The sequence below is a fragment of the Camellia sinensis genome, chromosome 4 (assembly GCF_055761805.1).
Source record: "Camellia sinensis isolate YWXY chromosome 4, ASM5576180v1, whole genome shotgun sequence".
Classification (NCBI taxonomy): Eukaryota; Viridiplantae; Streptophyta; class Magnoliopsida; order Ericales; family Theaceae; genus Camellia; species Camellia sinensis.
In genome coordinates, this window is record NC_138964.1 from 216202631 (window position 1) to 216221782 (window position 19152).

Below are 19152 nucleotides of genomic sequence, written 5' to 3' on the forward strand. Positions count from 1 at the left end.
AAAAAAAAAAAGTTAAGAGCATCAGAGAGTAGGGGGAGACTTCACCTGAAGAGTTCTGGTAGCGAACTCAACACCGATCGTGGATTTGGACTCCAAGCAGAACTTATTTCGGGTAAATCTCGAGAGAATATTGGATTTCCCAACCCCAGAGTCTCATGATCCAAAACATAATGATGTTCCAATTTGTTTCACAGAGAGAGAGAGACCTTCTGAAAAAAGGATGTTTGCGATGCTTTTCACCAGACCCATTGCCCTCCGAACGACCCTTGGAGTCCTCTTGCTGCCGCTTCTGCGACATTACCGATGCTCGCAGAAAACAACCACCACCACTAATAAGCTGCTATGGCTATGGCGATGGGGGCAACATAGAGATAGAGGAACCATTTCAACCCAGTCGATAGAGGAACCGACTGGAATGAGAGAGTCAAAAGAAGAGTCAAAAGAAGTGTACCGTCTCGCCGTCGAACTAGTCTCGCCGCTGCTGAACCAGTCTTGCCGCCGATTGAAACCCTTCCCCTTCAACCCCAGCCTCTCTTCAAACCCTCTATCTTCTCTCTCTCAGATTAAGGTTTGCCCACTGTTTTGAAACAGTGTTGTGAAATTAAGGGCTCTACAAACCTGAAAGGAAATGAAAAAAATTGGGGGAAAGGCGGAGGGAAAAAAAAGAGGGGAAATTAAGTTTGGGCGGGCCGTCGGATGAGTCAATGAAAAAAAGAGGAAAATTTGTTTTATTTTTATTTTAATAATTTTTTTTATTTGGTAGAAGTAGATGTAATATTTTAATAAAAAATATTTTTTATGAAAATAAAGTTAATTTTTTATGGTCAATGAAAAATATTTTTTTGTGACCCATTTTTTTTTGTTATTAAAAATCAAGAGCTAATTTTTTGTGGTAGAGAAGAGGGAGCGGCAATAGTAGTGAAGATGGTGGATAAGAGGTGATGGTGGTGGTAGTGGTGGTGATGGCAAAGGAGATTAGTGGTGAAGTTGTGGTAATGGTAGAGAAGATTGAGTGGCGGTGGGAAGAAGAGGTAATAGAGACAGAGAGAGAAAGAGATATAGAGAAAGAGAGATAGAGACAGACAGACAAAAAATGATAGAGAAATAAGAGATGAGCAAGAGATAGACAAAGAGAGAGATAAAGGGAGCGAAAGAGATGATCGAGAGAAAGACATAGAAAAAGAGAGAGACAGAGAGAGAAGAGAGATGAGCGAAAGAGATAGAGAAAGAAGAGAGATAGAAAGAGATAGAGAGAAAAGAGATGAGCGAAAGACAAAGAGAGAAAGAGAGAGAGACAGAGACAAAGACAGACAGACAGACAGACAGAGAAGAGTGATGAGTGAAAGAGAGACAGAAATAGAGATAGAGAGTGGGACACAGAAAAAGTGACAGAGAAATAAGAGAGATGAACGAATGAAATTACTGGTGAAGATGGTGGATAAGAGATGATAGTGGTGGTGGTGGTGATAGCGAATGAGATTAGTGGTGAAGTTGTGGTAGTGGTAGAGGAGATAGAGTAACAGTGGTGGATGAGAGGTAATGGTAATGGTGGTAGTGAAGTGGTGGTGATGGTGGTAGTAATGATAGTCGTAGAGGCGGAGTGGCAACAGCGGTAGTAGTTGTGGTAATGGAATGTCATTTGCAGTAGTGGTGAAGGTGGTAGAGGAGATGGGTGGTGAGAGAGAAATGAGTGAGAGACAGATAGAGAAGAGAAATAGAGACAGAGACAAGTGATGAGCGATAGAAAGACAAAGTGGTCACCAAAAGTGCATTTTCTTGTAGTGTCTCGATAAATTGAAATATAGCTTGGTAAATAGAAAAGAAGGGAGAGGGGAGTAAGCAAGGCGAACACAATGAGTGGGAGACAAATAGACAGGCAGATAGAGAGAAAAAGAAAAGGAGAAGAGTGATGAGTGAAAGAGAGTGAGAAACAGAGAGATAGAGAGAGATAGACAGAAAAATAGAGAGAAACAAGAGATGAGCGAGAGATAGACAAAAAGAGAAAGAAAGAGAACAAAAAGAGATGAACGAGAGAAAGACATAGAGAGAGAAAAAAAATGAGCGAGAGAGATAGAGAGAAAAGAGATGAGAGAGATAGAGAGATGAGAGATGAGTGAGAGAGGCAGAGAGGGAAGACAGATGAGAGAGATAGAGAGAAGAGAGATGAGTGAGAGACAAAGAGAGAAAGAGAGAGAGACAGAGACAGACAGACAGACAGAGAATAGTGATGAGTTAGAAAGAGAAAGGGAAGAGAGAGACAAAGAGAGAAAAAGATAGAGAGTGAGAGACAGAGAGAAAAGAGAAATGAACAAAAGAGATAGAGAGAAGAGAGATGAACGAGAGAGACAGAGAGAGAAAAGAGATGAGAGAAGAGATAGATGAGTGAGAGACACATAGAGAGAAAGAAAGACAGATAGACAGACAGACAGGCAGACAAAGAAGAGTGATGAGTGAAAGAGAGAAAGAGAAGAGAGAGAGGAAGATGAAAAATTGGTGAAAAGAGACAGAGAGTGGGGTAAGAAGAGATTAGGGATTTTTGGTTTTGGGCGGGGTGGCTTGAGATTGAGGATTTTTTGTTTGGGTTGGGGGGGTTACAGAATGGGAATGGAAAAAAAAATGGGGGGAAACATAGCAGGAATGAAAAAAAAAAATTTCGGTCACAAATGAAATTTAAACAACAAAACGTGGTTTAACCTTTTTTTTTTTTTTTTTGCAACGGGGGTTGCCGTTGCAAAAAAAAATATTTTTTGTTAAAATATTTTTTTTTTTTGTAGTTAATGAATTTATTTTTTTTTTAAATTATTTTTTTTAGTTATAGATTGAAAATTTATTTGTTTTATTTTTATTTTAATGAAAAAAAATTATTATTATTTTTTTTTTTATCAAAAAGTCACATTTTTTTGCGACGGCAAGTTGTGCTGTCTCAAAAAGGCACATTTTTCGCGACGACAAGTTGTATCGTCTCAAAAAGTCACATTTTTTTTGCGACGGCAAGTTGTGCCGTCTCAAAAAGTCATATTTTTTGCGACGGCAAATGTGCCGTCGCAAGAAGTTCCGTCTCATAAGCCCACTTTTCTTGTAGTGTAGAGTAGATGAAGTGGCAAGGGTGAAGGAGAGGTAATGGTAGTAGGAGTGGTAGTAGTGGTAGTGGTGGCAATGGTAGTAGTAATGGTAGTCGTAGAGGTGAAGTGGCGACAGTGGTAGTAATGGTGGTAGTGGAATGGCGTTTGCAGTAGCGGTGAAGGTGGTGAAGGAGATGGGTGGTGAAAGAGAGAGAGATGAGTGAGAGACAGATAGAGGAGAGAAAGAGAGAGAAAGATACAAAGACAGAGTGACGATGAGCGAGAGAGAGACAAGTGGTCGCTCAAAGTGTATTTTCTTGTAGTGGATAGATAAATCGAGAGGGAGCTCAGTAAATAGAGAAGACGGAAGGGAGAGAGTGAGCAACACGAACACAGTGAGAGAGAGAGAGAGACAAAAAGATAAAGAGAAAGAGAGTGAGAGACAGAAAAAGAGACAGAGAGAGAAGAGAGATGAACGAGAGAGACAGAGAGAGAGAGAAGACAGATGAGCGAGAGAGACATAGAGAGAAGAGAGATGAACGAGAGATGAATGAGAAAGACAGAGAGAGATAGAGAGAAGAGGGATGAGCGAGAGAGACAGAGAGAGATGAGAGAGATAGAGAGAAGAGAGATGGGTGAAAGAGACAGGGAGAGAAAAGAGATGAGAGAAGAGATAGATCAGTGAGATACACAGAGAAAGAAAGACAGATAGATAGAAAGAAAAGAGTGATGAGTAAGAGAGAGAAAGAGAAAAGAGAGAGGAAGATGACAAAATAGGTGAAAAGATATAGACAAAGAGAGAGAAAAAAAAAGAGCTAAAAGAGATAAACGAGAGAGAGACAGAGAGAGATGAGCGAGAGAGATAAAGAGAAGAGAGATATGAATATAGACAGAGAGAGAAGAGAGATGAGAGAGATAGACAGAAAATAGATGGACGAGAGACACAGAGAGAAAGAGAGACAGACAGACAAACAGACAGAGAAGAGTGATGAGTGAGAGAGAGAAAAATAAGAGAGACAGAGACACAGAGAGAAAGAGAGAGACAGACAGACAGACAGACAGAGAAGAGTGATGAGTGAGAGAGAGAGAGAGAAGAGAGACAGAGACAGAGAGATAGGAAGATGAAAAAATGGGTGAAAAAGTTCCGTGTCTAAAGCCTCATTTTCTAGTAGTGAGTCATCTCTATCATTCATGGGTAGAATAGAGATGCCGATTAGGGAATTGTATATTTTATATAAAAATCAAATTGAAATACTTCATACAATCACACCTATTTAGGGAGTGTGATTAAATATATATATATATATATAAAGTTACACTTATTTAAAAAGTGTGATTAAAAAGTAGTAATGTATATATAATCACACTTTAATTAAAATGTGTGATTAAAAAATATATATATAATCACACTTATTTAAAAAGTGTGATTAAAAAGTAGTAGTGTATATATAATCACACTTTAATTAGAAGGTGTGATTAAAAAATATATAAATAATCACACTTTAATTAGCATGTGTGGTTAAAAAATATATATATAATCACACCTATTTAAAAAGTGTGATTAAAAAGTAGTAGTGTATATATAATCACACTTTAATTAGAAGGTGTGATTAAAAAATATATAAATAATCACACTTTAATTAGTATGTGTGGTTAAAAAATATATATATAATCACACCTATTTAAAAAGTGTGATTAAAAAGTAGTAGTGTATATATAATCACACTTTAATTAGAAGGTGTGATTAAAAAATATATAAATAATCACACTTCAATTAGAATGTGTGATTAAAATATATATATATAATCACACTTGTTCAAAAAGTGTGATTAAAAAGTAGTAGTGTATATATAATCACACTTTAATTACAAGGTGTGATTAAAAAAATATATATATAATCACACTTAATTGAAAAGTGACATAAAAAATAAATATTATCACACTCAATCAAATTAAGTGTGATTAAAATATCAATCTAATTTTTTTTATCACACTTCCAATAAAAGTGAGATCTTTTTTTTTGTCAAAGTGTGATCTTTAACTATTTTTGTAGTAGTGTATGATCTAGTGAATATGACTTTGTCGTGAGTCATTACCTAGTTGGGCCTAAACCTTTAAAACTTGTCTTTGAGAACTCACACATTAAGATGATTGGAATTAGTTTATGACATTGGTCATGAACCAGTGGCTTATTATACTTAATCACATTAATGAGATGATGACACGATGGTTTGAGTAGGCCTTCTCGAGCCCACTCGCTTATGACATCCTGCTCTCATGTGAATGTGTAACTTTGTTCGCAATGGGTGCGCACAAGTAAGTAGGAAAGCCGTAGAAGGTCATTTGTATTGGCACATTTAGTCCACTATGATATTTGTGACTAGATATGTGTGAGGGTATGATAGCTAAGCCTCAATCTCGACACATTTATAGATTACGATACGCATCTGAGTCAAGACTATTTGATCTCCCATAAGTCAAAAGTTTTGAGATGATTTTTGACATTGCACATATGAGGTTGAGATCAATTAGATAACAGCTTTCACGTTTTTTAGTTTTGACCAAGGTGGCGAGTATCTATTTGAGTTATCTTTAGAAAACTCTGTGAAGAGAGATGGATGCTTAGAAAATTGATTATTCCTAGTACTCAACAACACAATGGTGTAGTAGAGAATAAGGAATTAAATATTGTTAATGTTAGGTGGATAATGGCGCAAAATGTTTCCCAATTGGAAATTGCACTAGTTTGTTGCCTATATCCCTAACTAAGTGCCCTCCATATCAGATTTTACACTTCATTTGAGTAATGGGTTAGCGGAGAGCCATCTATGGGCGATCTGTAACCGTTAAGCAGCTTATCTTTATTTTACTTCTCATAAGATTGCGAAGTTCAGACCTAGGGTTCTATAGCGCATTATTGTATGCTGTCTTGTAAACACAAAGGGTCGTGTGGCGCATTATTGTATGCGGTCATGCAAACCCTCCGGGTCATGTGCATATAGGTAAGCAGCTTTGTGGTAGTGTAACTAAGTCACATAAAGTTTTATTAGTAAAGGTGACGTGAATAGAGTTTTTGGAACTCTATAAGATGGAAAATTCCAAGCATAGCGCTCTATGTAGCCTAGTTGAGAATGGAAAGAAATTTCTAATATCCTAGGGACAGTGGGAGCGATGTGCCTACTAATGGATTACTCCATTAGAGCAGAATACTCTATATTCTTAGTTGCGTGGTAGCAAATGTGAAAATTTTCCACGTCATCACTAGGTGACTGAGAGGGAAACATTCATGATTGCTCCGCAAGATGATAAAGAGCCTAGGATAATGCCAAAGGCTCTAGTCCCCTGTTTTTAGAAAGTGGATCAATGTTGCGCAGTTTAAGACAAAGTCTTTGAGGATTAACCATTTTTATAATTTGGTTGACTTTCCATTATGACGCAAAACTATTATAAAGTTATGCGTAATTTGGATAGTCATTGTTGAGGCATAAGGCTCGCTAGATACCAAATGGTCGCACCATTGAGGAAAGTGTAAACCATGAGAAGACTTCCTCCTGGGGAGTGAGGTTATTTTGACTTAGGCTATGATTGACATAAGTTCGGAACATTGATTTGTGGACATTGTGACCCGTTTTTTCATTAGAGAATTGGATAAGTAGATCCGTAAGGATTTACCTTCTGCTTTTATGGTGAAAAGTTAGGAGCGCAAAAAGGTTGCTGGTTCCAATAAATCTTTTACAACCTAAAGCAGTTATCCAAACAGTGGTTCTTAGATTTCGTCAAGCCATGATAGGCCAACGATGATCAATGAAGACCACTGAGGCATGATCAATGGTCCAAAAGAAGTTTTTTCCTTACTTAATCATTATGAGCCAGGAATTTAAAAGGTTGTCACCACCTAGGGTAGGCAGTCCTCCATTTTAGATATGATGGACATGGGTGATGTAATTCATATGCTCGGATGTACGATCCTTAGGGATTGTTTTAGGAAAATTCTCAGTTTGTCTTCGATGACTTACATAAGGAATATCCTAGAACGATTCTAGATGCAAAATTGCAAACCCATTGACTTACCTATCGGTAAAAGCCAGAGCCTTAGCTATTGAGTGAATCCTCAGATTGTCTTTGGGAGAAACAGATGACCTATATTCCTTGATCTTTTCTTTGTTGTGGGAGCCTAAAGTACGCTATGTGGGCGTATTCGGCATGATAAGTGTTATCTTTGATAAATGGTTAACTGAGTTGTTTAGACATTGACCTTGCTCATTAGACTGTGGATAAAATGCTTTACTAGAAGCATATTAATTTGCTCCTTGTAAAATTCAATGCGCTAGTTGGGCGCATCTGCGCTAGTTGGGCGCATTAAGAATGAACGCAAATTGGTCACCAAAATATCTTTAGAGAGGTTATTGCGCAAGAGGTAGTGATCTTAAATCATTTCATGTGAGGCGCACATGGTGGATTTTGTTGTATATACTTATCGCAAGAGGTGCTGATAAGGCTTATGTTTGGAATCTATAATTGCGCAAGCTGTGGTCATTTTTTTAAAAATCGATCACTTATTTTGAGATGATGGGATGTTTGACACTATTATGGTTTGTGTCATAATGATTAGCAAATGATGATGTCAGCAGGCAAGATTGGCTCACTCACACGAGCAATCGCCCTTGGCGCTTAGGAGCGAGCAAGGTTGAGACTAGTGGCTTATTTTTATTTGGAGCCAAGAGAGGCTTAAATAATCCACTATGCATGTCGCCTTGGTTACAACCAAGATGAGGTCGTGTTAAGGACCAAACATGGATGATAGTACCCACTTTCCATGTTGTGCCTGTTATGATTAGCCAGATGCGAGATCTCATTTGGCGCCTAGAAGGCGAGCAAATAGAGAATTCGGGTTAGGCGCTAGAAAGCGACTAGACTAATATCTGTATGGTGTATCGAGTATGACATCACTCTTTATGGAAGAGTTACTCCACCGTAGCATGTATTCATACTATATGTGCTTGGCGACCGAGTAATGAGGTGAGAGAATGGATCCCTGCTTCCTCACCGTGTGAGTCTTACGTGTCATTATTGATATGACTTTCATTTATGTACCCTTTTGTGACTTTTGACTATGTCATAAGGTAAGGGGTTGATGTTCTGCTACTTTGGTATGTTGCCTGCGGTCATGCATGATTCGGCCTTAAGGGACATTACTGGGAAAGCGGTCAATCCTAAACTAAATGGCATGAGTGCAAAGGGAAGATTATCTAGTATTACACCACTGTTGTATATTCACTGCCGGCAACTCATATTGCTCTGTATGAGAGGCGAATTGAGTGTGAATATATTGCAAGAATTGAGAGGGTCAAACATGCTCTTTTTGAGGGATTAGAGATGTTTTTTGGACCGGTGTAATTAGATGGGTCTGGGGTATATGAGACACTATTTCTTTTCTTTTTTGGGTTGATGTCTCTATGCTGGCTCATTTTGAGTTTCTAGTATAGAGCTCCCACATGCAGGTGTTCTCAGCAGTCGCACGGTGCAGTGGCTAGTATGAGATTGTTTATTTTTGGGGAGATTGAGATTGAGACGTGGTAGTGTCATGCCAACTCATGTCCGAGTGGGAGATGTTAGAAATTGGGCGCCCATGTGGCATGACCCTTAGAACCTTTTGGACCTCATCCAAATGGGTTTTGAGTTTGAATTCAAACCTATTTGGATAGCCACTCAGGATATATATCTATCATATCATGATATGGATAGATGATATAGATATCAGATATTATCTCATTTAACAAATGGATAAATGAGATAAATAGATTATATATCTAATATATGGGATATGGGTGATTAAGTGGAAAAACAACGTATGTTTGTTTTTTTTTTTTTCAAGATACTGACTCTCTCCCAAAATAACGATCAAAAGCCATTTGTACTGTGGTTTGTGTGGGTGATATTCAATATTGTAATATCACTTCACTGCTGGGTTAATTGACTAGATTCAGGAAGCACGTGATTTATCCACGAGGTTTTAGATCAATAAAGGTATGATTTAAACATTTTATTCCGCTGCATGTTTTATACTTTGATTTACATTAAAAAATGAACGAAAGCTTTAACTCAAATTCGTAACAAAATTGGAGGGAAAGGCTAGGCAGAAATTACAATTGATTAACTGAATAAACAATTACAAAATGTTACATATAGTAAGGACAATTTCGAAACTTTTAAACCGATCGAGTTTTGGAATTACAAGGCTAATCTACTCCTACGAAATGTAAGTGCAATGCATAAAAGTAAAGTGTAAAAATTTAAAGATAAATGAAATTGACAAAGACGTAGAGTCTGAATTTGGTCAGGGACCTTTTCAGTTTTTGCTTCCATCTATTTATAGCCTTCTCTTGATGCCTTTGAAGCAGTTAGACTGCTATCTTCGGCCATGATCTCTTTTCTTCTCGCTACTTCTTAAGGCCATAATCTTCCCTTCGTGCATGTGTAACTGCTAGCAACTGCTCCTTGTTAACTCTTTCTTCACGTGCCTCTCACATGTTGCTCATTATCTTTTACTGGTTAAACTTGCATTTGGAACTCAGGTGAGCACTTGCAAGGTGACACCCTTCCATATCTCATCAAATACCATAGAATACACTCAAAATGTCACGTGTCACTTTTGAATTCAATGATTCAAATGTGGTGCCAACAATATTAATAATTAAAATTATAAACTTTTTTATACAAAACTTGAAAATTAATTACAAAATAATGATAAACTTTATCAATATTAAAATTATAAACTTTTCCATACATATGTAACAACTTTTTCAAATTAGCTCTCATTGATAAATTCCTTAATAATAATAATAATAAACTAATTCAAACTAAACACGTAAGGTGGGAAAAGCACACCCACACCCGGATTTGGGGTGCCAACCAAAAATAAAGTTAGTTAGATATCGTTAACCCTCTCATTCACTTACATTTGTATCTTGAAAAATAAATGACATTGTGATTTAAAATATTAAAATAAATACAAATGTGAGTGGATGAAAGGATTAACGATATCCGATTAATTTAATTTTTTACAAGTATATTCTACTCGATATACTCTAAAATATAAACAATTTACATTATCAAAACGAATTTCAAAATAAATCCATAGGACTACACAATAGGCACCCCAAATCATCCACACCCACACCCACATTCATTAAAGTCCAAAAAACAACATAAGTCGTCATTCCTCCTACCCTAGCAGCTAGCATCCCCTCCCCTAACCAACCGACGTGAATGAGCGAAGCCCTCTCTCTCCCCCAAATCACTGATTTATGTATTTATTAAAATCTCTCTCTCTCTCTAATATATTTATTTAATTAATTAAATTAAATGACCCTCACAGAAAGGAACACTGCAGAACAGGACAGGACCTAAATAAGAATAATAATAATAATAGGAAATGCATGGTACCACCACCCCACCAGAGTATGAAACTTTTGACATCATGTTTAGGCCGTATCTTCTTGGTAGGTTGCATCCGGAAAGATCGAATAGAGAATTCCACTTAAAACCATTCCTTTCAATCCATACTAGCGGTAACCGACGGAAAAATAAACTTTATATATTTTGTGTGATATATAAATTATTCTAATCTTGAATTATATTTTAATAGCAGCAAGTCATGATATTAGGCCATCTTGATTGATGTTAACAATAATTAATCTACAAAATTTCACAATAAAAATTTGATATACATAAAAAATTGTTAATTATAAAGATTGTTAGGATAATAATATTACAATCACTTGCTAACATAAATAATTTGTATCAGACTACAGTGTCATGCAAAAAAAAAAAAAAAAAAAAAAAAAAAAAAAAAAAACAAAACAAAACAAAACAAAAACAAAAACAAAAACAAAGCATTAAAAGAAATAAATTGTATAAGTTATCATAAATTTACTTATTTTAAATCAATGATTTATATTATTATTGTGGGACCAAATTATGAATAAATCTCAACTTTTAATTATAATATGTAAGTAATCATTCTCCATAACTTGAATAATACTTGCATAGTTTCTACAATATTTTAAAAAAAAAATCAAGATAAGAATTTCGTAGGATTATAAAAATTATATAAGAAAATAGTTTAATCCATTTTATTTATAAAAAAAATGATGAAAAATTATTTGAATTGTATTTGAAGAAATATAACAAATGATAGCTTTAATCATTATGTACCCAAAAAAAAAAAATTATATAGGTTACTCAACAACAAAATGGTCGAATATAACTAAAGTCGTGGACATTGAATTAAATCATATGGGCTCTAAATTGATAATATAATCTAATAAATCAACTAATAATAAAAGAGAGATATCAACAAATATGTAGTATTTCTCTACCATCTTTGTATTATATTCATTAATTTCATATATCATATGAAAGTTTTACTTGTCTCAATCTTTCAATAAAATAAGCACCAAGAAAACAAATTTGATAAGAAATTAGTTCTAAACTTTATTATTAAAAAAATAGAAATTTCAAAGAGAAAATTTAGAGATGGGATTGAAAAAATACTACAACAAATGACAATCTTATAAAAAAATAAAAAGAAAGAAAAAGAAAAAACACATAGTAATGATCTAATGTAAACTATTTTTAAAAATTAAAAGAAAGAATATCAAATTATTACCTTGGATAAATATAGTGACGGAAAATAATTTTGTGAGATTTTTGTATTGCTTTCTTCTATACAGCTTTCATTATTTAATTATTAATACTCTTCTTATTCATAGCCAACCATTCTTTTTTTATATACTAGCGGTAACCCGTGCGATGCACGAAAAAATAGACTATATATATTTTGTGTGATAAATAAATTATCTTAATCTTAAATTATATCTTAATAGCGACAAGCCATGATATTAAGCCATCTAGGTAGATGTTAACAATAATTAACCTACAAAATTTTACAATAAAATTTGATATGCATAAGAAATTATTAATTATAAAAATTGTTAAGAATAATAGTATTACAATCACTTGATAACATAAATAACTTGTATCAAACTAAATAAAACATTAAAATGGAGAAATTCTATAAGCTCAGAAAAGTTATTATAAATTTATTTCGACTTTTAAATTAGTGGTGTATATTATCATTGTTGGATCAAATTATGAATAAATATCAACTTTTAATTATAATTTATAAGTAGTTTTTAAAAAAATTTAATCTAAGTTTGTTGCCTTGCTTATAAAAAGAACTTCTCAAACAAATCATTAATTGATTATATTAGCAACTCTCTATCTTTGATTTCCTCAATCAATGACACACTCATATCATCTCATATCATATCAAAGTATAAATCATTCTCCATAGTTTGAATAATACTTGCATAGTTCCTACGTCATTTTAAAAAAATTAATCAAAATAAGAATATCATAGTATTATAAAAATTATATAAGAGAATAGTTTTAATCCATTTTATTTATAAAAAAATGATAAAAAATTATTTGAATTGTACTTGAAAAAATATAACAAATGATAGCTTTAATCATTATATACCAAAAAAAAAAAAATTATTTCGGTTACTCAACGAAAAAATGGTCAAATACAAATAGAGTCATGAACATTAAATTAAATCATATGTGCTCTAAATTGATTTGGCACCCAATTCAATAATGTTTTTTTTTCCCCTTTCAAATTAGTCATGTTACAACTCGTTTGTATGAGCAATATGACCCATTTTCTTTTACATTTTGTGATACCAAAACCCCTCTCTTCTTATATTTTAGTTTATTATATTTTATTTATTTTTTATGCTAAAGTAAACTATAAAGTACACGTTGTAAAATATTTTGGGATTGCTTTATGTTAAAAAGATAAACCTTATACTAATAGAGAAAAGTTAGGGATCATGAAATTTTTTTCATAAAAATGATCATGAAAGATTTATGATTTTTGAATTACCTTGATTAGTGCGTGGTGCTTTATTCGAAGTGTAATTCAAGGGTCACAAAACTTTCATGATTATTTTCATGAAAGATTTTTCATGATGCCTAACATTGCCGATACTAATAACACAATAACTCCCATGATCCCATTGTTGAATCAATTAGAATTTGTAATAATTTTTAGTAGAAAAAAAATAAGTATTTCCAAAAACATTCTTAGAAGAGAGGAAGAGTAGAAACAAAGGGTACACTCTTTAGTAGATTTGCCCCAGGCTGTTCACTTATCAATGATTGAAGAAATATGTGTTCGAGTAACACTAATTCTACCCTTCAGGTGACATAAAACGCATCTGATATTTGTTCCGCTTCTATGTGGATCTCTCTTTAAGATGTCATAGCAGCTGCACACTGTTGGCCAATTGATGCTTCCCCAAAAAGTGTACCAGACATCATCCGATCTGTGGTCAGTTCTCTCTCTCTCTCTAGATATGCGTGTATAGCTTATTAGACGATTTCAATATCACATTTTCACCTTAAATTATGGGAAAAAAATTCTATGTTGTGCTTTTTATTAGATTTTGGGGTCTTGATATCAAGGGGTATTTTGAATATACGAAATACACTTTTCTTGTCTCAGTAAAATCAGTGGCTACTTTTACTTTTTGGTGGTTGATTTTTGTTTCCATCATGTGACTATCAGCAGGAACTAGACCTATCAAGGCTTTGTCGAATTTGCAAGCCAAAGCACTTGTGTGTTTGCAAGATTTGTGATGGTTGACTCTCTAGATGTTGCTGTGAGAATATTAGGTTAGGTTTATATATATGGTAGTGTATATTGTGTGTTTATATATATGGCAGTGTTAGGGTTAGAATTACTATAGAATAGATGTATTCTTTGTATTATAACACAATTAAATATACAAAAAATATTCAGAAATCTTACATGGTATTAGAGTTTGGTTCGAAACCCTAGCAGCCAACACGAATCTCTCTCTGGTTTTGCTCTCTGATTCCTTTCATCATTTGGTTCATCATATTCAAAGTCGACCCATCTGAGTTTGGGTGTGCTTCGTTTGGTTCTTTCGTCTGATTCGAAGTCGACTCATCTGGTTCATCTTCCTTTCGTCTGGTTCGTCTTTGTTGGTTCTTTGGGATTATAAAGCCTCTCTCTGCGATTACGCAAGTCATCGCAGATCACTGGTTGTTGCATTATCTCTCTCTCACTATCGTTGCTGTTCGAAGCCCTAGAAAGCTTCGTCGCTAGTCTCTGTCTTTGTTTCTGCTTCAATCTCTCTCTCTTTTTCTCTCTCTCTCTCTCTCTGTTTTTACTTGGGATATTTGTGGGTCGGTGTTTCTAGTTCTGTCCATTTGACTTGGGAATATTTGTGGGTCTTTGGGTCAAGATTCTGGTTATTATAAAGCGACCCCACCTGGTTATTATATCTTTCATTCACGACCTTGTTAATTTGTGGATACGTTGGATAACTTTTTTGCTTATTACAGTTTGATCCCTCTAGTTTTGATTTTGGGTTATTACACTTGAACCCCTGAGCTTTCTGGTTACTACAATGTCTCTAGCTTTTGATGAATATGCCTTCCGCCATCAAAAGGGTCATTGGAAGTACCATTGTCCTAAAAAGGGACATTTTCTGCCTTGTCTTCTCAGTAGTTTCTGATCCAGTTCTGCGCCTTTCCTCTGAGTACTGTTCACCCTCCCGCTGGTTCTACTGCATCTGCTCCGACTCTTGATCCTGACTTGGCTTCCTTAAGTGCTCAGATTAGTTAGCTTCAGCATACATTATCTACCTCCCAATCATCCCCGTCTGCTTCCATTGTTTCTACTTTTTATTTAAGTTTGCTTGGGTCTTTTTCAAGTATCTCTTCACCTGTGTGGATTTTTTACTCTGGTGTCTCTTATCATATGACTCCACATCTCTCCTTACTTCAAAATTGTACTCTCCCTCTCTTTTCTATTACTGTTAATGTTGCTAATGGGTCGGGTATGTATGTTATATTTGTTGGGTCTGTCTTACCATCTGCTATGTCTGCTGTTTTTATTTCATCTGTCCTTTATGTTCCTCAATTATCTATCAGTTTATTATCTATCAGTTAGCTTAATGTCTCCGATTTTGATGTTATATTTTCTTCTTCTATCTGTTATGTGCAGGATCAGATGTCCAAGCAGCAGATTGGGACTAGTCGTAGAGTTGGAGACCTCTATGTGGTGTAGAGTCTACATCTGCCTATGACTACCTCTCCGATTGTTTTTTTCTTTTTTCAGTTAGATTCTTTGTCAAGTCCTTTCTATTTTTGGCATTTTAGATTAGGGCTTTTGTCTGTTGATTGCTTACGGTCTTTAGTTTAGTTAGGTATATTGGATAAAATTTCTCATAGTCAACTTACCGAGTGTTGGGGGTGTAAACTTGCCAAAATGACAGCCTTACATTTCCATAAAAGTACCTTTAAATCTGATACACCGTTTTCTTTAGTTCATACCAATATTTGGGTTCCTTCTCCTGTTCTCACTAAAGGGGGCTCTGCATACTATGGCCCCGTTTGGTAGAGCTGTGGAAAAGTGATTATAACTTATAGCCTAACAGCTTATAGCTTATAACTGTAAATATAAGCTGATTTTTGACTTATAAATTAAGCTTCTTCTCCCCCACTCAAAGAATAAGTTGATTTTTGATTTACAAAAAGCTATAAACTGTATTGTTAAGCTGAACCAAACACATCAAAATAGCTTAAATTAAGTTAAAAGTTGAAATAAGCTGGAAATAAACCCTACCAAACAGGGCCTATGTTTCATTTGTTGATGTACCTGTTACACTTGGGTTTATCTTATGACTCATAAGTTTGATTTCTACCAGATATGTCATACTTTTCAGTCTATGGTCACTACATAGTTTGGGTCTACTATTAAATTGTTACGGTCTGACTTGGGCGAGGAATACTTTAAAAATGAGTTCTGTGAATATTTGGCCAATTTGGGTACTATTCACCAAACTTCCTGTACTGATACACCTGGCTAAAATTGTCAAGTTGAGCTTAAATACCGTCATCTCCTTGAAACAGCTAGGTCTCCTCCCTCTATCTCTGTTTTGGCTTCATATTGGGGTAAGGAAGTTCTTACTGCTGTTTTTCTTCTCAACCGTATGCCTACCCCCTTTCTTTTTGGTTGGTCTCCTTATAAGGCTCTATTTTATCAACTTTCTAATTATTCACTCCTTCGTGTGTTTGGGTTTACTTTTTTGGTCCTAGTGCCCGATCTGTCCTATGTGTATTTTTGGGTTACCATCTCACTCAGAAAAGTTATCGCTGTTATGACCCTATTTCTTGTCGCCTTTATATCTTCCGCCATGTTGCCTTTCTTGAACGTCTACCTTACCTTCAGCTTCCTTCTATCACAACCCTAGTTTCCAAAGAGGATTTAGTTCATATTGATTCATTTCCTTCTGAGGTCCCTTCTGATGAGTATATCTTTGCTATTCCCTATGAGCTTATTCCCTCTTCTCCTTGTACCACCCCTTCTCATGAGTCCATCTCCACTGACCCCCATGAGTCTGTTCCCTCCTCTCATCCTTCCCCGCCTACTCCTACTCCTGCTCCTGCTCATGCTCCCCTCATTCTCTTTCTCCTTCTCCGGTGTTAGTCTATTATCGTCACAAGGCTTTCCCTCCACCAGTTGTCTCTGCCCCTGTTAATGATCCTTCTGCTTTTGACGACTCGGATCTTACTAACCGTAGGTATCCCCTTCGCATTTGTAAATAGGTAGTCAAACTTAGTTTTGCTAAAACATGTTTTTATCCTTCATACTGTACATTTTTGTCTACTATTAACTCTTTTTCAAAACCTCAGTCTTACAAGGAGGCCTATCAGGATCTTCATTAGATTCAAGCTATGGAGGATGAGTTATATACTTTGTAGAAAGCTAGTACTTGGGAGTTGGTTCCCTTGCCTGCTGGTAAGAATCTAATTGGTTGCAAATGGATCTACGAAGTCAAGACTTGCCAATGATTTTTCACAGGAGTATGGTATTGATTATGAGGAGACCTTTGCCTCTGTTGCTAAAATGATTACTGTCCGTACTTTGATATTTGTCGTTGCTGTTTGTCATTGGCCTCTTTATTAGATGGATGTTAAGAATGCTTTTCTTAATGGTCATCTCACTGAGAAGGTTTACATGCGTCCTCCTCCTGGTCGTCACCATTCCTCTGGACAGGTTTGTAATCTTCGACGTGCTGTGTATGGTCTGAAATAATCTCCTTGTACATGATATGATCGCTTTCAAACTGTTGTTGCTGAGCTTGGGCTTCATCCTTCTGCCCAAGACTCTACTTTGTTTCTTCTCCACATCTCTGCTAGTTTTGTTGCCTTATTACTATATGTGGATGATACCTTATGTGGGAAAGACAATCCCAAAACTTATCTAGCACAAAACAAGTTATTGAAAACGAAAAAATGTGGCCCAACCTAAGTAATCATCATATCAATTGCAATAATGCTACGTGCACAAAAAAGTGCACCACACCAAAAATGAATCATGTTTAGTTCATTCTTGTCGATTTTTCACCCAATCATATCTCTCCTAATGTATCGGCGGGTAAAGATCTGTGCACAATGTAACTGAGTAGGGATCAGAATCAGCATTGCTCATTGTATCCCCACTAGGAAGTTACATGATTTTTACCATCATATGCGTCTGTATGTTATTATGAGATGCATACCGGCTAGTTCTCTGCTTAGCCTTGATTGACATTGTCAAATTCATGTGGTTTGGTTTAGTATCATTAATATTTCCATTTGGGTGTTGCTAGACCTTGGAGTTCTGAATTAGACAAAGATGAACTCGATGTTGTGCTCTCATCGAACAAGAATTCAGAACACGGGTCAGAGGACATGCAAGTAATTTGGCCACTCATAGGAGGTTTAGCTGTTATCTTGGTTAAAAGATTGTTCTGTTTAACCTTCACAGTGTCCAGCCTGAAAAAACTAGCCATAGATCCAACAATAGGAGGAGGAGTAGCTTCTGATTCTTCCATTATCCTGCTTTCCCATGGCTTACCTGCCATCTAACGCTTAGACCAGGTCTGTCCTGAGATGTGCTTATCAAGCTTGTGAGCAGCCACTGGCTTATTTGTTCTTGAATTTGAACCGGGATTTGATTTTAATTGCTGAAAACAAGTTCATTTCAATTTGCTTACTGAAAAAACAAAGAAAATCAAAACAACTTTAAAATGGTGTTTCAAATTCATTACTTGCTGAGATAGGGAATGTGCAATTGTCCTCTACCTTTTGATGGCACATTCTTGCCTCATTTGAAGCTTTGCCTTCAATTGTTCTCTCACTCTTGATAGCACTCTGTTTAGCCTTAAGGACAAGCTCCTCAGTGGTGGTGCCAATGATCTCATTAGCACGTTTAAGATTGACATAGTAATATCTTCCAATCAAATCCTGTATTGAAATATTGCACTCTCATTAAAAGAACAAAACCACAAAATATAAATCTAACACAATGATATTTAGGTCAGTGGGTATCAATTAGGATTTGCATAGAGAATGCTTTATTGAAACTCTATCCTGCACAAGAGTAATATTATCAAATTATCTATATGCAACTACAAAAACGTACATCATACGTGTTCCATAGGAAGAGATAAAACATCGTACTAGGGCCATAATTCATCCAGTTCAATGAACAAACCACATGTCTGGCAAAGTTAGATCCCTTGGCAAGGGTAGGGTTTCCGCTCAGTGCATCCCCTTACTAGTGTTAAACCAACAAAAATTCATTTGAATTGAAAAGAGAATAAACATATTAATTCAAGTATCACCCACGTTACCAGGAAGGAGAAAAGAATGACCAGAGCAACAATGCCTAATTTCTCTAGCTTCTGAGCTGCATCATCCACATCAAAATTACACCTCTCACCAAATTCTTCCTTGATTAGTTCTTTACACAGCAGGTCAAGATCCTATTTCACAGTATCACGAGTCATGCATCAACAATTTTGCAGATAATACTGGAATCAATAAATGAACATTGAAAAAGGCAGCAAGGAAGTAATGCAAAATACCTGTCGACTAGTATTGCCCTGTTTGTAGACACCCTATTTTTGACCGTCCTCAAGACTCGGTTGTGCTTGCAGGTATATCT